The following is a 26,963-nucleotide window of genomic DNA, read 5'->3' as shown; positions in this document are numbered from 1 at the left end:
AGAGCAATTTGGACGCAAAGGCAATAGGGCGATCATGCGAACCATCTTTGTGCGCAAGCACAACTCCGATCCCGAAATCCGATGCATCGACCATCAACAAAAGGGGTTTCCGGGGATTGAATGGCGTAAGGCAAGTATTTGAAAGCAACGCCGACTTCAACTGGCGAAAGGCGCCTTCGCATTCTGTCGACCAGACGAACGGAACACCTTTACGGCGTAAGCGATGAAGCGGAGCTGAAACGGAAGAGGCTTGCGGCACATATTTTGCATAATAATGAATTTTTCCCAACACACTCTGTAGCTGCTTCAAATTCTGCGGCGAAGGCAAGTCTTGTATGGCATGGAGGTGCTCTGGACTGGGATTTTTCGTCCACCGGTATTTGCAAGTACGCGTCTGCCAGGTCCAACTTCGAAAAGTATTTACCCGGGCACAGTTTATCAAAAAGATCTTCCGGGCGGGGTAAGGGAAAAGTTGCAATCACTAGTTGTGGATTCACTGTTTCCTTGAAGTCCACACAAAGTCTCAGTTTTCCAGAAGGTTTTGGCAAAATTACTAAGGGTGAGGCCCAGAGAGAAGCCTGCACACGTTCAATTACACCTTGTGATTCTAAATCGTTTAATGTTCTTGCGACCTCATCATGCAATACGTGGGGAACATTGCGCGCTCTGAAAAATTTCGGCTGCGCATTGACTTTCAGTTCCAAATGTGCTTCATAGTTCTTAGCGCAACCAAGGCCCGGTGCAAAAATGTCTGCAAATTCGTCACATAGACGAGAAACACTGGTGGAAGGCACAGTCTGATTCACTGAGAGGACCTGATTGACTATTGACAAGTTAAACAACTGAAATAAATCTAAACCAAACAAGTTCACTGCAGAAGAAGAACGAAGAACGTAAAATGACACAAGTTTTGTTTGTCCCTTGTATGTTTCAAGAAGGCTGCACTGTCCTAACACAGGGATCGTGTGACCTGAATATGTAGTTAGCTTAACATTTGCGGCACGCAACGGAAGAGTGCTCAGTTGTTTATACGTGACGTTATTGATCAATGAAACTGCAGCTCCGGTATCGAGCTGGAATGGTATCACTTTGCCACTAATGTCCAAGTCTACAAAAAGTTTATTGTCCTGTTGACGACAAGAGCGACTGTTTTGTGCAACGTGAACTGATACAGGTACAGAATCACTTGCGACTTGACGTGATTTCCGTCGATGTCGACGCACACTTTTTGTGGGACCAACACAGTCACCGTTAGAGAGAGTGGCATTGGGCGGAGTGGAATGAACTACATGGATGTCCATGGGCGAAGGTTCACGAGCCTGAGTAGTCTTGGTTCGATTCCGGCGCGAAGCAAAGGGCCTGGAATGGTTGTGAATGTCCGATCTGAGCTTTTTCTGGCAAACACTCTGAACATGTCCTTTCTTATTACAGAAAAAGCAAATAGCTTGGCGTGACTGGCAATTCTCACGCGAATGTCTAGTAGCACACCGCGGGCATGATTTCACTGCATTTGCATGCTTGCGTGGCACACGTGGCTGCACGGATGTGCGCGAGGGCTGTTTACCGTTCCGTGCAGCTCGCCCGGCGGGCCGGTTAACCTGACACACAGCTGGCGAAGTTTCAAATGATTCCTGAGCAAAGTCAAGTGTGTCTTGCCTGTCCAATATGTCTATCACTTGTTGAAGGGAGGGATTGACTAGTTTCAAAATTTGCTCCCGTATACGAACACCAGAAACGCTCTGTGCAATTGCATCACGTACCATAGTATCTGAATAAGGGGGTCCACATTCACACTGAAAAGCACAATCCCTTGTAAGGCCTTGCAAAGTTGCAACCCACTCCCGATTAGTTTGACCGGCCGTACGTTTTGTACGAAAGAACGTATACTGTTTTGCAACTACACTGACTGATTCCTTGAAATATGCATCTAATGCAGACAAAAGTTCTTCGTAGGACAGAGTTGCTACGTCGCGTCGGGGAAATAATTTCACTATCACACGGTACGTTTGCACCCCTACACACGCCAATAAATGAGGCTGCCGCTCGTTACCTTGAACTCTGTAGGCGGCGAGATGAAATCCAAACTGGCGTGACCACTGTGTCCAGGTTTCCACCTCCGCATCGTAGTGCCGAAACGGGGGTGCAACAGCATGTTGTGGCTGCGGTAGCGGTGAAGCGGCGGCTGCCGCATCGGTTTGCATTGCACGTTGACCCTGGACGAGCTGTCCAAGGGCATCCAATAACGCCTGCATCTGCTGATTCTGCAAGCGATAAAATTCGGACAGTACATCTGGAGATTGTGGCGAAGCCATGACACAAATAAATTAGAGCAATACGAACGCGAAATCCTCTTTTAAGCCTCGTCGCCAAAATTTGTTGTGTCGGCAGATTAGCCAACACAACGCACACTAATTGAGAGAGGAGGCCTAAATGCACGCGTCAACTCACGCAGGCTGGCGTTAGGTCTGAAACAGGATACGTAACGAATGCTATAAAGAAAAGTACGTAGCTGCTGGAATACTTAACTTTAATCCATCATTTGTATACAGCGTTCTTGATGATACAAGTGAGATTCTCTCTAGAAATGGTTAATGGCGCCTTGCTAGGTCGTAGCCATGGACTTAGCTGAAGGCTATTCTAACTATCTCTCGGGAAATGAGAGAAAGGCTTCGTCAGTGTAGTCGCTAGCAAAGTCGTCCGTACAACTGGGGCGAATGCTAGTAAGTCTCTCGAGACCTGCCGTGTGGTGGCGCTCGGTCTGCGATCCCTGACAGTGGCGACACGCGGGTCCGACATGTACTAATGGACCGCGGCCGATTTAAAGCTACCACCTAGCAAGTGTGGTGTCTGGCGGTGACACCACAGTAAGCTTTGGGACTGATAACCTTAGCAGTTAAGTCCCATAAGATTTCACACACATTTGAACTTTTTTGAACGTCCGCCATCGTAGATGAGTGGCCAGCGCGCCGGCTTGTCACGTCGGGGGGCCCAGGTTCTATTGCCGGTGGGGTTGGAAGTTTTCTCCGCTCAGGAACTGGGTATTTGTGTCGTCTTCATCCTCATCATTTCATCCTCTTCGACGCGCAAGTCGTCGAAGTGGCGTCACCTCAAAAGACTTGCACCAGATGATCAGGTCTACCCGCCAGGAGGCCCTCGCCACACGACATTTCATTTTATCTTCCGATACCTTTCTCCTCACTCTCCGTTTCCGGTCCGCATCTTCTGTCTCTGGAATAACTTCCGGATTCCCTCGAAAAGGTTTCAGCTATCTTACATACACAATTATCGTTCTCGTCGGCAATTGGGTCCCTACGTTTACTGGCTACATTCTATCTGCCGCTTGGTATGGCCCATGATAATTTGCAAAAAACTTCTTTGTCCTTCCCTTCAGCATATTCGACGTTATAGCATCACCCACTGACCAACCATATACTGTGGCATTCTTGCGGTACGGCCCACTGCTGCTTCAGCTTTCTCCAGTGCTCATGTATTTGCCCTCTGTACTCTATTCCAAATTTCCCTAATCAGTCTAGCAAATTTCTTAACAGGCTCTCCAGTCTTCCTTCCTTCGTTTCCAGTGTGTCGAACGGTGATGGCATTTTACAGCCATATACTACTTTATATGGCGTTAATACGGTATTCGTATGCTGTTTAGAGCTGTAGGCGGAGATGACATACTTCAAATCAACGTAAATTTGGCCAGATGTAAGTCATCATAGTATCCAAGCATCTTCCCGATTGTCCTGTGCACTCTTTCAGTTCTTCCTTTGGCCTGTGGATGGAAATAACCCATCCTTAACATTCAATAACATATACAATTCCTTGAATAGATTTGACATGAAGTTCGTTCCATGGTCTGTTACTAATCTTTCAGGCACTCCAAAGTTCAGTACCCAATTATTCACAAATCCTTGTGTCACTGTTCCTGCCTACTGGTTTGGCATCGAGACCATTTCTATGTATATTGAAAAAATGATTATTGATTGTGATTGTGTGTGTACTTATTGAATGGACCTGAAACATCAATCCCCCAAAATTCAGAACTGTGCTAATACTTAAGGTAACAACAGCAATGGTGCTCTTTTTCGACACAAATTCGCACTCTGTGAACACTGTATGCAATTCTGTACATAGTTGTCGGTCTGTCTATTCCTCCACCAGTACCTTTCTGCAGATCTTCTGTTGGTAGATATGCAACCCCAATGGCCCGCTAATATGTGATCATGAGCTTTTTGTAGCACTCTGTTCCTTAACTTGGTTGGTACCACTACCTGCGGTCCTAACATCGTTTCTCTGCATAGAAACCATTTCTGAATACAAAAATGTGACTGCTTAAAATACTGCTTACATTCGTCATTCGCTTTCTTCGTAGTTTGCCATTCCTTGTGCTCTTTACCTCCAGTATGTGATACTGCTACTTTTGTACATAAGCCATCTGCATTTCTATTCTTCCGAAGTTTATGCGTGCCTTCGAAATCAAATTCGCGTAGTCTTACCACACATCGCATCAACCTACTAGAAGGATCCTTTAACCCCAACAATCATTTTAATGTCGCATGCTACTTTTTACGATACACATAACATTTGAAATATGTGATTTTATAAATAAGGCTTAATATTTCTTTCTGTCGTGTGGAATTATTTCTTCCTGCATAATTTAACTGTCTTGATGCGTACGCTACCAGATGTTCGAAGCCATCTGCCTCATATGACAACGTGCAGGCAACTGCATGGCTTGATGCATCACATGATAAAACTAATTCTCTATTAACATATCGGACTCAGTGTTAAAGCTTCCTTTAGCTCCTCAAAGGCACGATGGCACTCTCATGACCACACAAATTTAGTACCCGTTTTCAACAACTGCGTCAACGGTCTCGCAACGTCCGTAAATCCTTTTATGACCCGTAGTCATAGTTCGCGACACTTGCGAACGATTACAACTCCCTTAGAGATCCTGGTACAGGAATTCACATACAGCTCTAATTAATCTCGGGTCGGGCTTAACCTCATCTTTTTCGTATGATATGACCTAGGCATGTTACCTCTTCCATCACAAAATTACACTTTTCTGTACTCAGTGTTAACTTCGCTGCTTTGAACCTTATGAACACCGATACAGTAAGCTTTGCCAAGGTTTTATACCTCTATACATCTCAATGTAGTTCCATTTTTTAATCCGAATGGCATTCTTGTGAATTGGCAGCGTCACCAGGGTGCGGGAAACACTGTTATGTGTCGGTCCTGAGGAGCAGCCTCTATCTGGTGACAACCACTCTTCAAATCCATTGATGAAAAATATTTGCATTTCCCCTAAATTGTCCAAGGTTTCTGTGATGTTTGGCAATGGATAGGCGTCCGTTATGGCTTTTGCATTTAGATGTCTGTAATCCCTACTACCTACATTTTCGTGTTACATCCTTTGATTTTTTTGCATGTCGGCTATTCCTGTCCCACGTCCGCCCTGGTAGCTGAGTGGTCAGCGTGACAGACTGTCAATCCTAAGGGCCCGGGTTCGATTCCCGGCTGGGTCGGAGATTTTCTCCGCTCAGGGACTGGGTGTTGTGTTGTCCTGATCATCATCATTTCATCCCCATCGACGCGCAGGTCGCCGAAGTGGCGTCAAATCAAAAGACCTGCACCAGGCGAACGGTCTACCCGATGGGAGGCCCTAGCCACACGACATTTCCATTTTTTCCTGTCCCCCATACACTATTACTTTCTTCAATTATTCCATCTGTCAGCTGTTGATCGGTAAGTCCCTCAAGATTGGCAGTAAGTACCCAGGTATGCTGTACTGTTTGCGGTAGACTGGTGATTCATTTCGTGTTCATATGCGGTGCTCTGTAATATGCGTAACTGGTAATGGCCCTTTTGAGAAACGATTCTATGGAGAAGCTCCTAATTCATCCACCCAATTTTCAACTCCCTCTGTAGTACCACGTCTCAAACGTTCGGGTTCTCTGGTTTCCCAGTATTCTCAATGTACAGACATGTTTCCTGAAATATCTTCGTTATGCTTTTGTTGATGTTCAACTCAAATCATTCTCTAAAGACCTTGTTCATTCCATTAAACTGCTCTTCCAGGTCCTTTGCTATCTCTGACAGAATTTCAGTGTTATCGCAGACCTCAAAGTTTTTATTTCTTTGCCATGGATTTTAATTCTTACTCCCAAGTTTTCTTTTGTTTCCTTTACTGCTTGCTCAATATACAGAGTGAATAACATCGGGGATAGGCTAGAGTCCTGTCTCACTCCCTTCCCAACCACTGCTTCCCTTTCATGCTCCTCGACTCTCATAACTGCCATCTGGATACTGTACAAATCGCAAATAGCCTTTCGCTTCCTTTATTTGGCCCCTGCCACCTCCAGAATTTGAATGATAGTATTCCAGCCAACATTGTCAAAAGCTTTCTCTAAGTCTACAAATGCCTCTTCGTAATCTATCATTTAAGATAAGTGGTAGGGTCAGTATTGCCTCACGTGAGCCAACATTTCTACGGAATCAAAACTAATCGTCCCCTAGGTCGGCTTCTACCTTTTTCCATTCGTCTGTAAAGAATTCGTGTTAGGATTTTGCAGCTGTGACTTATTAAACTGATAGTTCGGTAATTTTCACACCTGTCCACACCTGCTTTCTTTGGAATTGGTATTATTATATCATTGAAGTCTGAGGTTATTTCGCCTGTCTCATACATCTTGATCGATGTTGTCTACTCCTGGAGCCTTGTTTCGACTTAGGTCTTTCAGTGGTCTGTCACACTCTCCACGCAGTGTCATATCTCCCATTTCATCTACATCTACGTCTTCTTCCATCTCCATGATGCTGCCCTCAAGTACATCGCCCTTGTATAGACGCTCTATATACTCCCTCCACCTTTCTGCCTTCCCTTCTTTGCTTACAACTGGTTTTCCATCTGAGATCTTGATATTCACACAAGCGGTTTCCTTTTCACCTAAGGTCTTTGTAGCTGTCCTGCAGGCGGTATCCATGTTACCCCTAGTGATATAGGCCTCTACATTCTTACGTTTGTGCTCTATCCATTTCTTCTCAGACATTTTGCTCTTCCTTTCGATCTCATTTTAGAGAGGTTTGAAATTCTTTTTGCCTGCTTCATTTACTGCGTTTTTATATTTTCTCCTTCCATCAATTAAATTCAATATCTCTTCCGTAACCCAATGATTTCCACTAGCCCTCCTCTTTTTACCTACTTGATCCTCTACTGCCTCCCTTGTTACATCTCTCAAAGCTACCCATTCTTCTTCTACTGTATTTCCTTCTTCCATATTCTCAATCGTTCGGATATGCTCTCTATGAAGCTCTCTATAACCTCTGCTTCTTTCCGTTTATCCAGGTCCCATCTCCTATAATTCCTTCCTTTTTGCAGCTTCTTCAGCTTCAATCTACAGTTTATAACCAATAGATCGTCGTCAGAGTCCACATCTGCCCTTGGAAATATCTTACAGCTTAAAACATGGTTCCTAAATCTCTGTATTACCGTTATATAATCTATCTGAAACCTTACAGCGGCTCCAGGCCTCTTCCACTTATACCATCTTCTTTCATGGTTGTTAAACCAAGTTTTGGCTATCATTATGCTCTGTGCCAAATTCTACTAGGCGGCTTCCTCTTTCATTCCTTACCCCTATTCCATATTCACCTACTATTTTTCCTTCTCTTCCTTTTCCTACTATCGAATTTCAGTCACCCATGAGTACTAAATTATCACCCCCTTCACTATCTGAATAATTTCTTTTATCTCATGATACATTGCTTCAATCTCTTCGTCATCTTCGGAGGTAGATGGCATATATGCTTCTACTACTGTGGTAGGTGTGGACTTCGAGTCTATCTTGGGAACAATAATTCGTTCACTATGCTGTTCGTAGTAGCTTAACCGCGGTTTTTTATGCATTATTAGATCCACTCCTGCAGTACCCCTATTTGATTTTGTATTTATAACCATGTATTCACCTGACCAGAAGTCTTGTTCCTCCTGCCACCCAACTTCACTAATTCCCACTATATGTAACTTTAACTTATCCATTTCCCTTTTTAAATTTTCTAACCTACCTACCCGATTAAGGGATCTTACAATTAACACTCAGATCCGTAGAAGGCCGGTTTTCTTTCTCCTGATAACGACATCCTCCTGAGTAGCACCGGCCCGGAGGTCCGAATGGGTGACCATATTACCTCCGGGATATTTTACCCAAGAGGTCGCCATCATCATTTAACCTCACAGTGAAGCTGCATGCCCTCGGGAAAAACTACGGCTGTAGTTTCTCCTTGCTTTCAGTTGTTCGCAGTACCAGCACAGCAAGGCAGATTTGGTTAATGTTACAAGGCCAGATCGGTCAATCATCCAGACTGTTGCCCCTGTAACTACTGGAAAGGCTGCTGCCCCTCTTCAGGAACCACACTTTTTTCATTTACAACACGACTTGCAACATGGATTAGTTCTATTACATATAAGCCGCTGTTCAATTATTCAGTCTGGCATCAGCCGTACCTGAAAACAAATACGTATTCGTAGCCTGTAAACTAACTCTTTTCGCATAATTTCGATATAAATCACGAACATCACTTATGATACACATATTTAACCAATTTTTATGGATGTTCTTCAATATGTGACCATTCCTACTGGATCAGTGAAATACATGAAACAAGTTGGTTATAACCTTTGTTAGAACATGTAACAAAGGCTGCAACCAACTTCTTTCGTGTGTTTCATTGATCCAGAAGAAACGGTCAGATATTGAGGAACACCCATAAAGGGATAATATTTCCTAAATCCATTTGCGCGATGACGCACACGTGAAGCCGTTAGGCGGGAAACAATACAACGTGAGACCATCTGTTTCTCACCGTTCCCTTGCGTGATACTGCACGATGTGGAAATGCAATACGCGACCAAGCGGCCTCCATTACCTTTATCGTATGAGGCTCGGAAAAATGTAATCGGATTGTGGCGTTCTGCTGTAAGATACATTGTGAGAGAGAGGCTTGCAAAACAGGAAGTTTGAACAAATGTAGACACATTCCAGACAAATGGGTCATTTACAGCGATGCACAGAAACACTGCTGATAATATACTGCGTCTGTGGCTTTCACACGCGGATAAACGCGTCATTCAGAGGTAATAATATTCATAACTTATTGTAAGTGATGTGTATGAGACGCTACACTGCCTGTGACAGTGGATAGCGCGCGTAACATTTTCCTACGCAGTCCGCGAGAATACAAGTGAACCAATAGTGTTGGGAAACCGATAGTGCGGAGAAACTTACAGAACTATACTGATACGACAAAAGCCACATAGAAGTGCTCAGACGGTTCTTTGCACTTGTTCAGGTAAATGTCTAAATGTGTGCTGGTTCCACAGCATGGCAAAAATAATTACCAAACAGCTAAAGTGTTACAGCACAGGAAGAAATAGGTCTTTCGATTCCCAGACAGATGAAGTAAGTTCTTTACCTGGGTTGTCGGAAGTTTGTGACGACGGGTGGCGACACAGGATAAAGAAAAGCAAACTAAATAATTGTAGGATCGTGAATGGGCCTGTTTCCTTCATTAGCGAACGTCGATGCGAAATAAGATATGCTGAAGGAAATGAAGACACTAAACTATCACATTACCTGAACGCGATGGCATAATTTTGTAATTTTTTCTAATCACTAAATCTGCGCTTGGCATTATGATTAGCCTGTTTCCCATGAGTATGGTGGAGATTACGAGAGAGGTTCAGTATTTTGGCGGCACGGTGAATAAGTAACGACGACTTTTTTTTAGATCAATCCGCTGGTAGAATGGAAACATCATTATGTGGAACTGAAAGAGGATGAACTTTTCAATTACATTACAAAGACTGCAATATAGCTTTTAGTTTCGAGCACTACGAACAATCCACAGTAGATAACGACGCGTCACAAGGCAGCAAATACTAGACAACATCCAAGAAGGTCTCGCTGTGCTTTACTCAGAAACTAGAAGGAAATTTTTAGACCTGTTGGAACAGCTTCAAATAGGTATTAAAGTTTCCCTGGTGAGATGAGTATTCAAAGATGTTTCCGGCTTGCGGACGGTCATATCGAAGAGTTTGTCGATGTGACTTTTTAACGTTTGAGAATCCCACCGAACATTGAATCAAGAATGTACGTGTGTCATCCAGATTGAAATGCGGAAGGGGAACGAAACCCTTGTTGGCAAAGAAAAGCTGCCAAAACAGACGTAAGAACAGCTGCGCGAAAGGTGTTGAATGAATTCGAAATGATCTAAAATTTCTGAACTGTCATAAAACAAAAATTAAAAATTAAAAAAATCCGATGCTGACAAGGGTTAGATCTTAACCGAAATGATTTAACTTCTGTTTAGATGTTAGTTGATCCTGACAGTGTCGAAGCGAAAGATGACAGAATAAAGGCCGAAACGTTGAAACCTCTCTTCCGAAAGCATTTCCCAGAGGAATCTCACACCATTGTTTCTACTTCCGATAGTCATAATGATATGGAAATGGCTGGTGTGGAAATAACTGAGGGCGGAATTGAGAAATATTTGAGAACGCTTGCAGCGGGAAGTTGACGGGAGTTGATGAGAAATTCTAGGAGTATACACTGATTACTTACTGTTCACCCGCGGCGTTTTAAAATTGTAACAATTGGAGAATGGAGCACTGACATGTGTATTTATTTATTTACCTATTTATGATATCAGCTATAGGAAGAGAAACTGCTAACTGGCCAAAGGTCAGATAAATTTTATTGATATATTTTGATCATACAAACTTGCAAAAAGGATTTCTTAAGTAATATCACTTTCTAATTTTTAATAGCGTGGATTAAGGAATAAAAGATTGTTGTTGAAGCTGTTACTAGGGGATGACACAGTTGCCAAAACCTCTCTCCTAAACAAATAAAGTCATTTAGGAACAGTCCAGGGAGGAAGTGTTGTCGTTTCTAGAATCTATGACGAAGGAGCATAAGACTAGCTCCGTCTTCCACGAACAGCCTACCGCATGTCGCTAGGACAGAGGAGAGCGTCACGTGACACAAAAAACTTGCTGAACATTATAGACTTTAAGACAAATACATCGCAGGCAGAAATCACTGTGGCCAACTTGTTTTTTGGTCATAAGGGCCGATCAAAAAGTTTCTATCATAAGGCTGTAGATGCTGGAATCGGTATACCAATCAGGCAAAATCGCCGTGAACATTGAAGCACTCATCCCACCGACGAACCAAGTTTAAAGATACCCGGTTGGTAAAACACCATGTCCTGCAGCGTGTCGAAATCCGCAACTGCGTGCTGCACATCCTCTTCAGACAGGAATCGTCGACACTTCAAGGACTTTCTTATAGGGCCAAAGGCGTAATAATCGCATACGGGGATTGGTTGGTTGGTTTAAAGGAGGGGGGGGGGGGGGAAGGGACCACACTGCTACATCATCGGCCCCGCATAGGGGGAGAACGGGAGTATGAGAAGGGTGGTCGACTATCTCCCACTTGACTTGGTGTAACTTCTGCATTACGACATTGCGATTGGGGACGTGTGTTATGAAGAATCAGCACCCCTTTCTACAGAGATGCTGCCCCATATACATTCATCATTATCTGTTGTGGATGTCTGCCGGTGTTTGTTCTTCGGCAGCCAAGAGAACAAATAATAGCACACTGTTCCTGTTTGAACGCATTTGGTAATAACGTCGCGATCATGTTTCCACATTTACCACACGCACGTCGGGAAGACACGAAAGCCACACTGATTCCTTGCCTACGTGACGGTGCTTACACACTCGCATCGGAGTCGCTCTAACTTGCATATACGTTCCGGAAACACCATCCAAGGAAAATCTTTTGATTGCCCCTCATACGAGTAAATATTGTGCTCGCACCTGAAGACATGTTTGTAAACCTACGACCATTTCGCTACTAAAAAACACAGATCCCACTGGCACCGACGTTCTGCCACTCGGATTGTTCTATCTCTTCAAGATAACGCAGACGTTGTCTTGTGTGTTAACTTTTGGAAATTTTTGGATGCAATTTTGCACCACATCTTAGTAAACGAAATGCGTTTGTATGGAATGTTGCAACAGACTGGACAGATCACTTACTGGGTAAAGTGTTGTTTTAATTAGGAGCCATCGACAAAGGAGAAACCAGAGTCTAGTGTTCCTCATGTAAGTTGATCGGCCAAAGTGTTCACCACACACAGGAAGTATCATAACAGAGAATAATGACATTCGCGAATGCGTGGTTACGATCTGCCCCTTTGTTCCATAAGAAAGATTCTCCAACTTATAACAAATTTATTTGAAATGTAGTAACTCTCCGTATGATTGAGTCAAATTTCACTCGTGACCTACCTTAGTAGTAAGAAGTCTTCAGCACGTTACATGTCACAGTGATCTGTATACTCGTACCCGTTGAAAGAGCCGTTCCGCGTGTCATTGCCACTGCACTCATCTCTGCAGTGAGGTACAAATTCTTTGACACACTCCCGAATCTTCTCATCAGTATTTTCTCATCTGCTCTGCAAACACTGTACAATTTTTGCTCCAGTTCTTCGACGCTATAAATGGTAGACCTCTATACTTTTGAGCTGAACCCAAATAGAAACTCTAGAGGATTGAGATCAGGTGATCCTCGAGATCAAGAAACGGCTCGTGCTGGACCCATTTTTCTTGACGATTTGCAACGTCAGATGTCGTCCCACAGCAGTCGTAAACCGTTTCGGTGCCGCATCACGCATCTACCACATTACATAAGCATGAGTCATGTATCAAAATCGAGAGGAATTAGATGCAGACTTACATGTGAAACACATTCACCTTGAAGTAAGCGGCGGCTGGCAACCACACGTCTGCAGTTATCTGGTATGCAGCTCGTTCGCCGGCCGCGGTGGCCGAGCGGTTCTAGGCGCTTCAGTACGGAACCATGTGGCTGCTACGGTCGCAGGCTCGAATCCTGCCTCGGGCATGGCTGTGTGTGATGTCCTTAGGTTCGTTAGGTTTAAGTAGTTCTAAGTTCTAGGGGACTGATGATCTCCGATGTTAAGTCTTATAATGCTTAGAGCCATTTTTTGCAGCTCGTTTTGCGGATTCATGTTTACCATAGAATATTTTTTATTCTCGTGTACTTCCACATACATCGGTTTCCGCTATTAATCACAATACAGCTTTTAACAAACACACACACACACACACACACACACACACACACACACACACACACCCACACACACACACAACCTGAAGAAAGTTTTCATCTTCCCGGGGCTGACTCGGGCGGAGAATGTATAGAGTGGTCACGTGCTTAGATAATTTTTACGAAATGCTGGACCTACTCTGTAGAAGACTAAATCTTTTATCTTACCACTGCAATCTTAGAAACCACAAAGACTAACTTACAATGTGATCACCACTAGGTACAAACATCGACAGTTGACCATTCGAAATAAATGAACGTAACGTAATGCACGTAAGTAGACGACAAAGTACGGCGTCTTTTGACACTTCGATCAGTCATCACGTTGAAGTGTCTTGGAGTGTCTGTCGAGAGTGATTTAAGATGCAACGATGCGGAATGAAATTCATCGAAAATAAATCATTCTTTGGTGAGTCCCGTTTCCAAAATTCCATACTGTCCAGTTTCAAACTATCTTTCGCCGCTATAACACGTTCAATAAATGGAAGAGGCAGAAAATGTCTCATTAAGAGCCGTGAGCTGCTTCCCGGATTTGTTTTGTCGGTACGAGGACGCACAGAAATGCTAGACACATTCTAATGGGACGTTGCTAACTCTCAAAATTGTGGAATGTCAGGGTCAACTGCAATACTAGGTACAAATTACTTACTTTAACTTATTACTATCGAAATGAACAGAAAAGCAAAATTAGAGGAATTTCTGCGCGCCATCCTTGTGTGGCTCCTGGTGGGAGGAAATGAATCTGGCATGCCATCTACACCACCCTCCCCCTGTAGTGGGTTGCGGATGTAGACGAATATTAAACACAAACGAGAAGAAGTCTCTCCTACGACCGAAACAGAAAATATCTTGTGGAGATGACGTTGATTAACAGTTTCTCATTTTGACGACAAATAATATTTCCTGTTGTTGTACTAAACTTATTTATCCACCTTCATGAAAGAACCAGTTAGGTATATCAATATAAGCATTAACCTGATTTGCTTTCCAGCATGGTATCAACACTTCATCTCAGCTATAGATGATTATGTTGCCACGATACACTGGCCAGCCAAAGCATTATCGTCGCTCTCCACTGCAAGATTAAGTGCTATCTCGTGGTGCGCCACCAAGTGACACAATAAGGGAAGTATATCAGCAGAGTAGAGACGAATGAGGAGTCATTCTAGCGACGATACGGGGTGCAACTGAGGAGACCTGCTTTACGTAAGCGAATGAAAATGGTTCAAATGGCTCTGAGCACTATGGGACTTAACTTCTGAGGCCATCAGTCCCCTAGAACTTAGAACTACTTAAACCTAACTAACCTAAGGACATCACACACACCCATGCTCGAGGCAGGATTCGAACCTCCGACCGCAGCAGTCGCGCCGTTCCGGACTGAAGCGCCTAGAACCGCTCGTCCACCGCGGCCGGCCATAAGCGAATGATAAAGGACATATATTTAAGACCCAGCGCCTTGGAAGGACTTTATCGGAAATGACGAAGCTGGTCGGATGTTGGTGTACTGTAATTAGTGAATTGATTTATTAGTAAGTTATGTGTTCCTTAGATCATTTGAATGATTCTTATATCGAAATGATGTGGAACGAGTTAGTTTATAGGGTATGTACACATTATTAGTGTTAACATTAGCGAACACGTCATGATAGAATTCCTACTCATGCAACTACAATTTAAGAAAGTGTATCTTTTTTATCATAGCAATCCAGTTTTCAAGTAGAAACTAGTCAATGGTATGGAAGGTGTTGTCCAGGAGAAGTGATTCTAAATCAGATTTAAAACTTGTTTCAGAACAAATGATCAAAAATTTTTTATTGCCGCATTTTGAACCCTTGTCTGAGCCTTTGAGCCACAGACAGCTTTAACAATGGTTAGTAAAGGTAATATTTCCCTCTAGTGTTGTACGTATGTACATCACTGTTCTTCTTAAATTGTGATGGATTACTTATGAGGACTTTCCCTAGCGAAAATATATTTTGTAACGGCACAGACAAAATGCCTAGCTTCTTGAAGAGGTACCTGCGAGATGTCCGTGGTCGATTACCACACACTTTTTTGATGCTCGCATTTGTGCTTTCTTTCAGTCTTATGAATAACCACAGAAAATTATTCTGTACGACAGTATTGAGTGGAAAGATGCAACAAATATCTGGGATGATGATACCTTTGTTTCCAAGATCAGCAATTATACGAAGAGCAAAAGTAGCTGAACTTAACTGTTTGAGAAGCTCAGTAATGTGCTTCTCCCAGTTCGTGTTTCAGGAACATATACACCCAAAATTTGAGCATTCGCCTTAGTTACTGACTCGTGCTCATGTGTTACATCAATTATTGATATGACTCTCTGTGTTCTACTTAATTGAATATAGTGCAGTTCCTTTTTTCCTTTTTTCAAAATTTAGAGAAAGTCCATTTTCAGAGAACCACTTAATAATTCTTTGGAAAATATCATTTACTCTTCTGTTGCTCTTCCTCCCATGGGATTTATTATAAAACTAGTACCGTCTGCAAAAAGTACCAATTTTGCTTGTTGGATGTTAAGTGGAAGCTCATACAGACATATAAGGAATACGAGTGGAACCGAAATTTAGCCCTTTGGGACTGTCTTTGTGACCTTACCCCAGACACTAAAATTTTCTACCTTTCCGGACATTCCGTCTGTGAAGTATGATTCAAACCAGTTGTATGTAAAATCATCAGTTCCATAAAACTAGAGTTTCTTTAAGAGACTGTCCTGGTCTACATAATCGAACGCCTTGGAGAAATCACAAAAAGTACCACCTAGCGATATATTACTATTTACCGCATGTACTACTTGATTAGTGAATGTGTAAGTTGCACTCTCAGTCGAGTAACCTTCCTGGAATACAAACTGTCATATACTAAGTAAGTTGTTTCGCCTTAAGTGTGCGATTACTCTTGAGTACATTACAATTTTCCAATATTTTGGAAACAGATATCAGTGAAGCAACTGGGCGATAACTGTTGGCCGGCCGGGGTGTCCGAGAGTTCTAGGCGCTACAGTCTGGAACCGCGCGACCGCTACGGTCGAATCCTGCCTCGGGCATAGATGTGTGTGATGTCCTTAGGTTAGTTAGGTTTAAGTAGTTCTAAGTTCTAGGGAACTGATGACCTTAGAAGTTAAGTCCCTTAGTGCTCAGAGCCATTTGAACCGATAACTGTTTAAGTATGTATTGTCTTCTTCCTTATGAAGTGGTTTAACGAATGCATTTTTTAACCTGTCTGAAAAAACTGCCTGTGCCAGTGATGCATTGAATATATCATTAGGGACATTACTTATTCAGAATTCAGTTTGAGATACCATCAACCCCATAAGAGCTTCTACTTTTTAGAATTTTTAGAGTTACATTAATCTCATTAAGGGATTTTGGTGCTACTTCTACTTACTGAATGTTTTGTGGAATGACATTTTTAATATATTCTCTTGCTTCTTAAAATGAAGCATTTAATCCTATATTTTCTGCTGCTTGCAACTTGTGAATCATCAGTCACAACAATGTCATTTACAGTTGTTTAATTCTTCTGAAATCTTGTACAATGGCTGGCTGTCCTGTCTCCCGTATGACAATATTCCATTTTGTTTTAATCTTATCGTCTGCATGATTTATTTCTGTTAGGACATGCATGCTTCCCGGAGTTTCAATTACTTTTCTTAAAGTACTACACTATTTTTTGTGGTACGCAAGTAATGTCAGATTTCTACTTACTCTGGCCTTTACATAAATTTCCCTCATCCTCTCACATGAGATTTTAATTCCCTCAGTTGTCGTGAGCATCGACGGACCGTCATCGAAGGACGGTGAGTACGCGACTAGATGGCGGACGTCCACGCCTCACTAACAAACATGAATTTCGGAGGCTAACGTGCTCCGAAAAGTAGGAGAGGCTGTGATCCGTGGAGGATCAGACGGCGGAGTGCAATGCTGATGCAGCCGCAAGCGTTCCAGAGATCAGACTTCACGCACGTTCTTGAAAATGGGTGTCCGCAGCAGACGGCCGTTACGTATTCCGTTGTGGATCCAACGACATCGTCATTTACGATTTCAGTAGGTTACAAATCATCCAAATTGTACCATGCATCAATGGATGTATTGCATTTTTTGTTGCATCAAGTCGACAGTTGTGTCCAAATACGCCGTCATGCAGCGTCTTGATCTAGTACCTTCCGCCACAGAAGTCGAACACGCGCCAGGAAAAATGGACGTGGTCAGCCCATAGAGGGCTCCACCTCCGCGGCGGCTCTTCCGCGCAGCTGCTCTCGCGCAGCGAGGGCGCCACCGCTAAGCCACGTGCAGACAGCGGCCAATAGCCGCTCCCTCCGGTTTCGTATATAGGGACCCGCTCTGCCCTGGTCCAGCCTTCCTCCGCACGCGTGACCCGGACACACTACGACGCCACCGGCAACTCCAGCGACACGTTCGTAATTTGCTCGCGGCTAAGAAACGCCGGGACTGGCGACAGACACGCACCCGTTTAAATGCTACCCTACCAATCAACTCGTCCAAGTTCTGGTCGGCCTTCCGTCGCCTTACCAGAACTAAACCCTCCCCCTATTATCCTCTTCTCCATGATGATCACCCCTTCCCTGACACCCTTAGTAAGGCCAATCACTTTGCCTCCTACCTCTTCGATGTATTTTCCATCCCCGATGATCCCCAGTTCGATTACTCCCTCTTCCCGGATGTCCGCGATCGAACTGACACCTCCGTCCCTCCCCTCGCTCCTGGTTTCCAGTACTTGGACAACATTGCACACACGGAACTCAATGCCCCTATCACTACACAGGATCTCATTGCTACACTCCGCACTAAACGCAACACCGCTCCTGGTCACGATCGTGTCACCAACCGTCACCTTCGTGAAGCTCCTGTCTCTTTCCTCTCCACCCTGGCCAGGCTCTACAATGTAGTCCTGTCCACCGGTTACTACCCCGACCTGCGGAAAACCTCCTCATGTTCCTTAAACCTGGCAAACCGCCGTCCGCCGTCTCCTCCTACCGTCCCATCAGCCTTACCTCGGTCTTCAGCAAGGTCCTGGAATCTGTCCTCACCCGACGCATCCACCTGCATCTCCTCCAGCACCGCCTCCTTCCCATTACCCAGTATGGCTTTCGGCTGTCCTTCTCTTCCGACGACCTTCTCCTTCACCTCACCCATCTCCTTTCCGAACAGCTTAATTCCCGTCGCTCCGCAATCTTTCTCTCCCTGGACCTCGAACGTGCTTATGACCGCGTATGGCATTCCGGTCTCCTCTTCAAGCTCCAAACCTTCGCCCTTCCCATTAACTACGTCCGTCTGATCGGCTCCTTTCTCTCCCGCCGTCCTTCCTATGTCACCGTCCATAACACAGATTCCTACACCTTTTTCCCCTCTGTCGGTGTGCCCCAAGGCTCCGTCCTCGCCCCCCTTCTGTACCTTTTGTACACGGCGGACATGCCGCCGCCGTCAGCCCCCATCCACCTTCTCCAGTTTGCCGATGACACCGCCTTCCTTGCCCGTGCCCCCACCCTACAGCACTCCCAACACCTTCTCCAATCCCATCTTGACTGGTTCACCGCTTGGTGCAACCAGTGGTTGCTCAAGGTCAATCCCTCCAAAACCCTCCTTGATTTCTACATCACCATCTATGGCCGTCCTATCGCCCTCACTCCCACCCTTAAGTACCTTGGCGTCACCCTTGACCGTCGCCTCTCCTGGACTCCCCACCTCCGGACAATCCAAGCCAAGGCACGCTCCCGACTCAGTCTCCTCAAGCTCCTCTCCGGCCGTACGTGGGGTCTGGACCCCTCCACCATTCTCCACACATATAAATCCCTCATCCGCCCTATCCTTTGTTATGCCCATCCGGCTTGGATCTCCGCCCCCCCTACTTTTTACAAATACCTCCAAATCCTTGAACGCCATGCTCTCCGCCTCGCCTATCGCATCCGTCTCCCCTCCCCTACACGGATCCTGTACGATCTCATCCCCTTCCCCCACCTCCTCCTTTTCCTTGAAAGGATATCGATCCTGTAAACCTCCCGTAAACTCGATCCTCCTCACCCGCTCGTCTCCCCGATCCTCTCCCACCCCGGCCCGCTGCCGCGCCTGTATTCCCACGTCCCACCCGGTCTCCATCTTCCACCCTCCTTACCCTCTCCCAAGGTGGCTTCAGCCAGCTCCCCCTCCCTCATGATGTCCTCTTCCCCTCCATCTACCCCTCCTATCAACTTTGACCCTGCCCCACCCCCCACTTCCAGTGTCCTTTCCTTTAGGCACCCTCCCTCCCTTCTCTTCCCTTCCCTTCTCTTTCCTTTTCCCCCGTCCCCTCCCTCCACCCCTCTTCCCCCGGGCTTCCCCTCCCCCTTCCTCCCTCCCCCCTATCTCCCCTGCCCGTGGCATCTCTGCTCTCCCCTCTCGCTCTCCCACTCCCCTTCCTCCTCCTCCTCTCTTGGTAGGTCCCGGGACTCGCACACGCATAGTGAACATTCGCGCGCCGGAGATCATCGCCATCAGTGTCTCGTGTGTGTGCTTCGTTTTGTGTTTCACGTTCTTCCGCAGTTACAACTCCACTGTTCACATGTGCCATCGCCGTCCTCCGTGTTCTGTGCGCCGTGTCAACAAGTGTCAGTGTTTTTATCGTCCAGCGTGAACGGCTTCATGTTTATTGTTTTTTGTCTCTACTTTTTTTGCCCGCCATTTTCAATGTATTGTCTATGTCGCCTCTTTGTCATATGATTGTACCACCTAAGGCTGAAGAGCGGCGTACTATGCTGCTGACAGCCCGCCTGTATGAGGTGCTAAAATTACAATAAAGAAAAGAAAAAAGCCTTAGTCCAGCCAGTCTGGTGCTCGCTCTGGATTTCGTTTCAATCTCGGCGGTACTGCGTTCTGGTAGTTGCTCGTTGTTGACATTTGCCTGGCTCTGGTTCCAAGTGGATTTACGTTTGGTGTTTGGTGTTTGGTGTTGTGGTTTCCACAAGCCTCCATTGTTTATCTCTTCCTTGTTGTGTCGCTCATAGTTGGTCGTGGTCGATTGTTGTCAGTTGTCGTTGGTCTGTCGTCCGACTCGTCCTGTGTTTACCCGGTGGTGCGTGCTCCACCGCCGGCGGCTTCCCCGCCTGGCGGCTCCGATCCGCAGCCCAAGGCGTTCCCGCTGTTCATTGTGATTACTACACTTGAAGCATGTGCTGCGCCGTGGACACGGGCCAGTGGGGGCAGCACAATAATAGGAGCGACGCTTAACTTGGCTTGCCCACCCGGTTGGCTGTGCAGTCTAACGCACGGCTTTCCAGGCAGGAAGGAGCGCCGGTCCCCGGCACGAATCCGGCCGGCGGATTTGTGTCGAGGTCCGATGAGCCGGCCAGCCAGTCTGTGGATGGTTTTTAGGCGGTTTTCCATCTGCCTTGGCAAATGCGGGCTGGTGCCCCTTATTCCACCTCCGCTACACTATGTCCGCGATTGCTGCGCAAACAAGTTCTCCACGTACGCGTATACCACCAAAACTCTGCCACGCAAACATAGGACTCACGCTGGTCTCGTGTGAGAGGTTCCCTGGGGGAGGGGGGGGGAGGGGTCCACCGGGGGCCGAACTGCACAATAATCCTTGGATCGGTGTGGGGCGGCGGAGGGGTGAAGTGGACTGCGGTAGTCGTCGTGGGGTTGCGGGCCACTGCGGCTGCGGCGGGGACAGCGCCTCTCTGTCGTTTCTAGGTCCCCGGTTAACATATCATAAAATAACATAACATAACTGGGCTTCCCTATGACGTGGCTGTAATCGAAGATGGCAAGACAGCTGTGGGCTACAGGAACATTATTTTGGACAACCAGCATCGCTTCATGCTTGTCTTCCCCTACCGCGGTTGCATCTTCCAGCAGGATAACTCCCAGTGTAACAAGGCTATAATCGTGATACAGTATTTTGAGGGCACTGATAGTGATTTCATGTTGATGCCTTTCGCAATAAATTCGAGTGATCTTAAACCGATGAATACATCTAGGATGCTATCTGGCGCCAGCTTTGTACTAACAAACCACTCGCTGCTAAATTACGATAACTGCGTGACCTGTGCTAGACAACTGGTCCCACATATATCCGGAATCGTATCAAGTACATTTCGGATCCACGCGATGCAAAATCGCTGCTCTATTGGGCTCCAAAGGTGAACCAACGGGTTTTCAAGTAGGCGATCACAATGCTGTGGCTCATCAGATTATGTGTGCACGCGGTCAACTTATTGTTGGTAATGAGAGATAATTTACTCCGAGTACAGGATGCCTCTTCAGCAACTGCTTGTACTGACGGAATTTGTTCAAATAGGGACGTCCGCAGCTCTATTTCCATTTCTGTAACCGACAACGCAAATTAATGCAATATCTACGAATATTTCACGAGGGCATAGAAGCGCATCAAAAATTAACACTCATCCCAAATGAAAAGTGAACCAGTTGATTTACTGAAATTGCACATTCAAGATTAATAACCCAAAGACAAAACATTGTACGTGTGCAGGCAAACACATAACAGTCTCATCAGGACTAAATCTAATGGCTATCTTCTTTCCATGAGACTGAAATACGTTAAGGAACATTTTTTGGGAAAAATATCTATCAAATGTTTCCTGAAGCAATTTTTCTGAAAGTAAGAAATAAAACAGGTTACAGAAATATTTGACAAGCTTTTATATGGAGACTGAAATCTTACAGCAAATATCACCTTAAAAATTGTAAGTTAACTTTTGAAATTTAGTTTCTCAGTTGGTGCCTGATCTATTGCTTATGATTTTGACCATTATTCTAAGGTACGATAAATTTTTCTCTAATCTGCTTTGCTTCTTACATTTCGAGAAATAATTTCGAAATACCTTCCACCGTGCTTTTTCAAAAAGGGGTTCTTTAATTTTGTTCATAAAGCATGAAACATACTGTACGGGTATGTAAATATCGATCGATATTCTATTATTATTATTAAGAGTAAACAGGCAAGAAGAAAGCGAATGTTTCAGTTTATGTTGTAATTCTCAGTTGTAATTTTATATGTATTTTATATGTTTTCAACATGATAGAAAGAATTTCACGATTTTTACACCTGTGTAACCTTCTCACGCGCAAAATAGCTACGTCTTGAGGACATGGACGTTTTATAATTTCATTTACACGCTTAGCTAGTCGTGAAATATTTAAATTAATTAATTTAATTAACGATCTTTTAAAGACTGTGATTACCTTCAAGCAATCATTTTTTTATTTATTAACCTAACCTCAGTCTGGTCAATGTAATTCCCCATTTGTCCGCTTCCTATTTTTCGTTTGAATTTTTTTTTAAGAAAGAAAACTGGACACAACACCGATCAGTTTGATACTGTATGTGCCCATCTTGGACAGTTTGGTTGGCTTTGGAAATCTGGACAAAAATCCGTTGCATAATTTGTAAGTAATCATTTTACGAGCAAACATCAGGAGAATCACTTCAAAGTTCTTAGAGCTGTACTGAAATGTGTTACTGATATACTGTACACATTTATGTATATTGCCAATAGATAGACTGCTTGCCTAAAAAGTACGGATATGTAAGAGATCAGAGTTCCAATTCCATGCGATAGGTGTAACGGCCGCAAGAGTACCTTAGTGTCATTCCTGTTGTGAACAGACCCGTAAGGGTACACAGATCAGCTAGAACATTATGACCACCTAACTAGTAGCCGGTACGTTCACCTTTGGCAAGCGTAACAGTGGAGACGCGTGGTGCCGTGGAAACAATGACACCTTGGTTAGACACTGGAGAGCGTTGGCACCATATCTGCGCACACACACACACACACACACACACACACACACACACACACACACACAAACACACACAGGTCATCCAGTTACCGTAAAGGGGGCGATGCGTCCCAGCACATCAACTGGAACTCGTCACTGTGTTCCCCGAACAACTCTAACACACTCCTGGCCCAGTGGCATGGTGCACTGTCTTGTTGAAAAATGATACTGTTGTTGGGAAACATGATCGTTATGAAGGGGTGTACGTGGAGTGCTACCAGTATACGATACTCCTTGACCCTCGTGGTGTCTTACACGAGCTCCACTTTTCCCATGGATGTCCACGTGAAATTTCCCCAAAGCATAAGGAAAGCACCGACAGCTTGCCTCCGTCCCACAGCACAAGTGTCAAGGAGTGGCTCCTCTTTAAGACGACGGATTCGCGCCCTCTCATCTGCTTGGTGAAAAAGGTATCTGGATTCACCAGACCGTGCAACGTTCTGTCCTGCGCCAACGTCCAGTGTAGATGCCCTTTTCAGTCGCAGCTGCCGATGTCGTGGTGTTAACATTGGCACATGCATTTGTCGTCGGCTGCGGATGCCCATCGTTAGGAGTGTATGCTGCACTGTGTGCTCAGATACACTTGTACTCTGCCCAGCATTAAAGTTTGATGTTCGATATGCCACAGTTCGCCGGCTGTCCCATTTTACCAGCCTGTCCAGCCAACGACGTCTGACACCTGTAAGAAGAGGTGGCTGCCCAACCCCACGACGTCCGGATGTGGTTTCAACTTCGTTTCCCACGTGTTGAGGACACTCACCACAGAACTCCTCGAACACCCGACAAGTCGTGCAGTATCTGAAATGCCCGTGCTGACCCCCCAGGCATCACAATCTGCCCTCGGTCAGACACAGAGAGATTGCGCGCCTTCCTAATTCTACACATGGAGAGCACACTCAATGGTACTACGTGCATCTTGTGTGTGTGTGTGTGTGTGTGTGTGTGTGTGTGTGTGTGTGTGTGTGTGAGTGTGTGTGTGTGTGTGTGAGTGTGTGTGTGTGTGTGTGTGTGTGTGTGTGTGTGTGTCTGGCTGTGACTAGCAGTCATTCCTGGACAGGTGACTCTACTATCGCTGGGATTGGTTGATATCGATAGTAGTTCTGTGGTCATAATGTTCTGGCTGGTCAGTGTATATAATAGGCGTGAACAGCAGATACTGAGTGGTCACAGTGAAGGACACAGGGATACTGCGCAATTGTGTGAGAGACCGTTATCGGCACATAACACGATTTCAAAGTGTTCTCCTTGTGGGTGTCCATTTTACCACCGAACGTAGTGGCGCGCTGGGAAGCACACGCGTTGGGAAAGACGATCGTTCAAATCCCTGTCCGACCATCCAGATCGAGGTTTTCTTGTTTTCCCTAAATCGATCCACGTAAACGCCAGAATCGTTCTTTTGAAAAGGGCACGGCCGACTTGCTTATCCATCCTTTCACAATATGAGCTCGCTCTCCGTATCTAATTACCGCGCTACCGACGAGACGTTAAAACTTAATCATCTTTCTTTCCTTTTCCATTTGGCTGAGTGTTCGAATCGTGCGATATCCTGATTTATGAGAGATCGTTTACCGATGCGCTACTGCGTGGGAATGTGAGCGCAGGCATCCTAGTTGCCAAGGCTCTAGTAGACCTCGTCCGACCACCAAATCGAGGATCGTCGTACTGTGGACCAGGCACGCAGTAACACCTCCACATCGACGCCTGCCGTAACGGATTCCCTGGAGCACTCTGTGTCATCCCATACGTAGGCTGCCGTTAACACAACAACACACACGGCTGCGTCTGGAATGGTGCCATTAGTGGGCAGCATGAATAGCTAATGAATGTCATCGCATTGTGTTCATCGACGAATCGGAGTTCTGCACTAGTATGGGTGACCATCGTTGGAGAATTTGGCCGCGACCTGTGTACAGGCCACTTTCTTTCAGTGATCTGGAGTGGTGCTGCGGCATTATTTCCTGCGTCAGGGTGTGGGAGCCATGTGATTTGACTACAGGTGACGGCTGGTAGTAGTTGTTGAGGGGACTATGACGACACAAAAATATCAACAACGTCCTGCGTCCTCATACGTCGCCTCTCATGAGACAATGTCGTGGTGCCATTTTTCAACAGGACAACGCTCATCGACACATGAAATGACTGTGTGATTTGGATGTGCTATCGTGGCCAGCAGAATCCCCCTATTTGTCCCACATAGGAGGCAGGTGAGATCAGCTGGGATGCAGATCCATTACAATGCTAGGAACCACGATATCGAGGACCTGTTACTGCAGTTTTGAGCCAGGAGAGGATACAACGGATGTCTGATATCCTTCCCAACCGACTCAGTGTATCCATCCAGACTAGAGGGGTTGCAACGTCATACTGGAAAGTGGGCTCATACTGTCATTCATTATAAATTTGGCTCTGGTTTGTAATCACAGAAATAACATCACAGCCTTCTCAGCCCTTGAACTTTCGTTTTCTTTCCACTGTCCTGTGCAACGAAAACACTCACCTACAATAATATAAATAATACTTATACTTCTGTAAAAATTTTTAAATTTTATCCTTCATTATCATCACCATCCTCATGAATGTACCACTCACTGCTGCATGAATAATTGATCTACACTTCTCTAGGCTTTTAGGTTTTTACTGACACGTATCCATGCTGCACTTCCTTTTTTCTGGTGGTGTGCTTTCAGCGACTGGAAGATCAAAGAAGGCATTTTGGTGCAGACATGTCAGCAGCATATCATCAATGACCAATAGAGTTTACTGACCATCTACATTTCATGTGACGTAGCAGGTACTTACATATTTTCTGGCGAGATGGAAGAATTACGCTTGCAACATATACATTCCGATCTGAAGATGGGAGATGGGAGTCGGAAACAGTTACAGCTTTGAAATTCGATGCGATGTAGACGAACAATAAAATTAGATTTTTCCAAAAAGGCAATACATCAGCTTTCGGTTTATTAGAAACGTTTATTTTATACATCGAAGAAGTAATGAAGGCAGTGGAAGAAAATTTCTGAAGTTCCTGGTGAAACAGACACCAGTGGTATGTACCGCAGACGAGATAGTCCTCATGGTTACATGTAAGGAAGAATAGACCTGTTGAACGAAATGTACAGCATATTTAGATCAGAACCAAAGTTGACGATGAAGAAAGAAAATGCAAAGTTGATGAAGAGCAGTAGATACCTGTAGAAGTATAACGAACTGCTTAACAGTAATATGTTGAAGGCCATAATATAAGAAGCATAATGAGTCTCCTCATTAGGAAACAACAATACACAGAATGTTGAAGGTGTAGAAGATAGCAGAATATACACCCCTGGAAATGGAAAAAAGAACACATTGACACCGGTGTGTCAGACCCACCATACTTGCTCCGGACACTGCGAGAGGGCTGTACAAGCAATGATCACACGCACGGCACAGCGGACACACCAGGAACCGCGGTGTTGGCCGTCGAATGGCGCTAGCTGCGCAGCACTTGTGCACCGCCGCCGTCAGTGTCAGCCAGTTTGCCGTGGCATACGGAGCTCCATCGCAGTCTTTAACACTGGTAGCATGCCGCGACAGCGTGGACGTGAACCGTATGTGCAGTTGACGGACTTTGAGCGAGGGCGTATAGTGGGCATGCGGGAGGCCGGGTGGACGTACCGCCGAATTGCTCAACACGTGGGGCGTGAGGTCTCCACAGTACATCGATGTTGTCGCCAGTGGTCGGCGGAAGGCGCACGTGCCCGTCGACCTGGGACCGGACCGCAGCGACGCACGGATGCACGCCAAGACCGTAGGATCCTACGCAGTGCCGTAGGGGACCGCACCGCCACTTCCCAGCAAATTAGGGACACTGTTGCTCCTGGGGTATCGGCGAGGACCATTCGCAACCGTCTTCATGAAGCTGGGCTACGGTCCCGCACACCGTTAG

This window comes from Schistocerca americana, chromosome 5 (genome assembly GCF_021461395.2).
Source record: "Schistocerca americana isolate TAMUIC-IGC-003095 chromosome 5, iqSchAmer2.1, whole genome shotgun sequence".
In the NCBI taxonomy this organism is placed as follows: domain Eukaryota; kingdom Metazoa; phylum Arthropoda; class Insecta; order Orthoptera; family Acrididae; genus Schistocerca; species Schistocerca americana.
The sequence above is the reverse complement of the archived record's forward strand: the minus strand, read 5'-3'. Positions refer to the sequence as shown.